The sequence below is a fragment of the Ovis canadensis genome, chromosome 3 (assembly GCF_042477335.2).
Source record: "Ovis canadensis isolate MfBH-ARS-UI-01 breed Bighorn chromosome 3, ARS-UI_OviCan_v2, whole genome shotgun sequence".
Classification (NCBI taxonomy): domain Eukaryota; kingdom Metazoa; phylum Chordata; class Mammalia; order Artiodactyla; family Bovidae; genus Ovis; species Ovis canadensis.
In genome coordinates, this window is record NC_091247.1 from 11,675,242 (window position 1) to 11,679,331 (window position 4,090).

At 51.1% G+C, this 4,090-nt stretch overlaps 1 non-coding gene across 1 annotated transcript; it reads left to right on the forward strand.

Annotated features, from left to right (window-relative positions):
* The first annotated feature begins 2,069 nt into the window (after nucleotides 1-2,069).
* Nucleotides 2,070-2,141, forward strand: TRNAC-ACA (transfer RNA cysteine (anticodon ACA)). The gene has a single exon. It is a non-coding gene; the product is annotated as a tRNA-Cys (tRNA).
* The last annotated feature ends 1,949 nt before the right edge of the window (nucleotides 2,142-4,090 follow it).

Genomic DNA, 4,090 nt, shown 5'->3' on the forward strand with positions numbered 1-4,090 from the left:
CTTCATGTGTGTCTGACTCTTCGCAACTCTGTGGATTGTAGTCCGCTGGGACTCTCCAGGCAAGGATATTGGAGTGAGTTGCCATGCCCTCCTCCAATACCACTTTTATTTAAAGACAATTTAAAGAAGCGAAGAAGCCACATACAGGTCCCCAGGCCAGCCCCATGCCACCTGTTCCCGGCCAGCCCTGTTGTCCTGCCCTTCTCTCTACTGACCTGTGGCTCCTGCAGGCACATCCCGCCCCCAGCATTTCACGGTGGCTCAGGTTCCTCAGACCCTCAGTCTGGGCTCACCCTCTGGCATTGGCTTCTTTACTCCTCTTGTCTACACTGTCAGGAGTGTCAAGGTATTGAGAAGTGGCATACCTGGAGAAGGAATGGAAACTCTGGGCCTATGCATCGCTTCCATGTGGCTGGTATGGAGTTACAGCCTTTATGATAAACCAGCAAGTCTTCTCCCCTGAGTTCTGGGAGCTGTTCTAGCAAATTATTGAACTTGAAGTAGGGGTCCTGGGGCCCCAATTTACAGTCAGTTGGTCAGATGCAACTGGCATCTGAGGTGGGGGCTATCTTGTCAGACCTTCAACTTGTGGGATCCGACGCTAATTCTAGGTAGGTAGTGTCAGAATTGCTTTGGATTATTGGACACCAGCAGGTGTCTGGAGAACTGGCTGTTGGAGTCAGAAAATACTACAGAAATTCCATGCCCATTTAGAAGATGAACAAACTGAGGCCCTAACAGATGAAAATAACTTGCCTGCTGTTCGAGATGTGGAAGGACTGAACAGGAATTCATACCTTGGGCTGTCTGAACTCAAAAGCGGTCCTTCATCCCTAATTTGGAGAAGGCGATGGCAACCCACTCCAGTACTCTTGCCTGGAAAATCCCATGGACGGAGAAGCCTAGTAGGCTACAGTCCATGGGGTCACAAAGAGTTGGAAACGACTAAAGTGACTTAGCAGCAGCATCCCTAATTTACACAGTACCCCATGGGGACTGCTGTTTGGTACATTTTGACTTATTTTTTTCCTTTAATATTTTTTAAATGGCATTTATAATAGAGGGCTCAGAAGAAAGAATATGTATGGCCAGTATTTTTCACAAATATATCCATTCTTTCTAAGATACTGAAAAGGCCTTGGCATCCTAAATAGTCCCCAAATGACATATTAGGAGAAAATCCTACATTTTTAAAGAAGCTTTTACTTTCCAGGTAGTGGTATCATGTTGACTCTCACGAGAAAATCGCACAAGAAAAAGATCCCTCGGTACACCTGCCCTGCAGAGGCTCCAGTCTGCTCAGCATGGACTGCTGCCAGGAGTCCAGCAGGGGCCTGGGAGTGTCTCCGAGGCTGGATGGGAGCCCCAGATCTGGTGAGGAGATGGCCTCTGGCTGGCCTTGGCGAACCCTGGTCCATCCCTAGACTCTGCCAAGGTCATGAGGCTTCCCTGGGAGAGTCAGCTGAGCACAGGTCTTTGTCTGAGTGAGGGTCAGGGCTGAGAGGCAGCTCACAGGTCTTCTCCAGACTACAGAGGCAGCTGGGGACTGGCTGATGCTCACAGAAGCTGGGGACACAGTATCCCTCAGTAACCCCATCCCCTGAACCTGCTCAGCCTCCAGTCCCCCAGAGAAGGGAAGAGCCCTACCAAGCCCCCACAGCCCCCCGGAACAGCCAGTGAATTTCCCAAGGTCACACAGCTTGCAAACCAAACCTATCTGATGCCACAGTCCTCAGTCTCCAAGCCTGGGGTGAAGTCCATGAGGTCTGGGTCCAGGCTGCCTCGGTTCAAGTCTTCACTGGAGGATTCTCCCTTCTTGTCCTCCCACCATATCCTACCCATCCCACCCCTGACATCTCTCAAGTCCTCCCGCTTCTCCCCAGCCCAGAGCTGCTTTCCCCGCATTTTCAGGCTGAATGGTTCACGGCTGTGGCTCTGTGATGGACAGCACACGCCAGTGGGCAATCACTGCCTGCCAGGCAGTGTGCACGGATCAACTCACTTGATTCTTACCTCCCCATGAGGTGGATGCTCTTATTAATCCCATTGTACAGGTAAGGAGACTGACTTCCCTGGTGGCTCAGATGGTAAAGCATCTGCCTACAATGCAGAAGACCTGGGTTCAATCCCTGGGTTGGGAAGATCTCCTGGAGAGGGAAATGGCAACCCACTCCAGTATTCTTGCCTGGAAAATCCCATGGACGGAGGAGCCTGGTGGTCCAAGGGATCACAAAGAGTCGGACACAACTGAGCGACTTCACTTCACAGATGAGGAGACTGAGGCCCAGAGCCCTGTGTCAGTCGCCAACACGATGTCAGAGTCACACATTCCATTGAAGACTTGAACCCAGACCCCACGCACTTCACCCCAGACTCAGAGACTGAGGGCTGTGGCATCAGATGGGTCCCGTTTGCAAGCTGTGTGACCTTAGGAAATTCACTTCATCTCTCAAGACCGCTTCTTCATCTGTAAAATCAGAATGCCGATCTTGCCTTGGGTTGTGGAAAAGATAAGATGAAATAACACACATAAAGCTCCATGTGTTTGCTATTATTTCATACTGACTGCCTTTCTGCCTCCCCTCTCCTCTCCTGGGTCCCACCTGGCAGGCTGAGTAATCTCTCTCAAATGCCATTTCGATCCCGTTACTCCCTGATTAAAACCTTCCACATCTCTAAAGCTCCTCATTGCTTCAAGATACAATCCTCTCCCTTCACTCCAAAATTCAAGTGCTCCCTGACATGGTCTCTGAAGTTCCTTCCCCCAGTCATCTCCTCCCCCTGCCCCTCGTGCTCTGGATTCTCCCTCTCACGGCCCATGCTTCATCCTCCTGGTTTTTCCCTTACATACCAGGCTTCTCACAGCCTCCCAATGCACAGGCTATTCCTGCCTCCCTGGAACACAGTCCCTCCATGTCCTCTTGGCTCTCTCTGGCTCAGACCTCAAGACTCAAGTTGAAGGTCACCACCTCTGTGGCCCCCTTTCTCTGCATGGGTGAACCGGCCAGCACTTTCCCCTACACTCTGCCTTGTAATGCCTTTATTGTTACTCTTATCATGCCCTATGGAAATATGGTGTCTGTCTCTTCTAGAATACAAGCTCCTTGGGGCAGAGAGTATATACAGATGAACCAGCCCTGGCTGGAGGTTGGGAGTCCCAAGCTGCCCTAACCCCAGGACCCTGAGGTCCTCTCCAGCCTTTCCACCTGTTTGCCAGGTTGGGGCAGAGAAGCCCCTGCCCGGGGAGGATGCTCTGGCACCAAGGATCAGAAGTGCCCTTCGTTGGAAGAAGCCTTTGGAGGGATCTGCCTAGCTCACCATCATCTCCTTCTCCCCAGACTGCTGTCCCACCCAGAGGCAGACCAGTTTCCTTAGACAAAGCTGATTAGTGAAAGCAGATCAGTCATGTCAAACGCTGCAAACCCATGGACTATACAGTCCCTGGAGTTCTCCAGGCCACAATAGTGGAGTGAGTAGCCTTTCCCCTTCTCCAGGGGACCTTCCCAACCCAGGGATTGAACCTGGATCTCCTGCATTACAGACAGATTCTTTACCAGCTGAGCCACCAGGGAAGCCCAAGAATACTGGAGTGGGAAGCCTAAACCATCTCCAGCGGATCTTCCCAACCCAGGAATTGAACCAGGGTCTCCTTCATTGCAGGTGGATTCTTTACCATCTGAGCTACCAGGGCAGCTGATTAGACTATAGACCATTTGGCAGTCCCAAATGGTCCAGTCTCAGCCCAGAATCACGTTTGAAGTCACAAGATACAGCCATCCAACAGGATATTAAGAATTTCAGCCTGTACATGGATTTCAAGAACATTAAAGGGATCCAGGTCAGAACTCACAGCACCAGCTTCTCCCCAGCCCCTCTGTGCTCCCCAATCTCACACCTGCACCTGCTGTACAGCCTTTCACATGTCCAGTCTCCACGATCCCCTCTCTGTTTTCCTTTCCTTCTTCTCCCTTCCTCCCAGTTCCTTATCATTTGCATCATCTCAGCCTCTCGTCTCTCCTTCCATCTCTCTGTTCCTGCCTTCTATATCCATTCTTCTGACTCTTTAGGACTCAAGATCTGGGAACAGGCT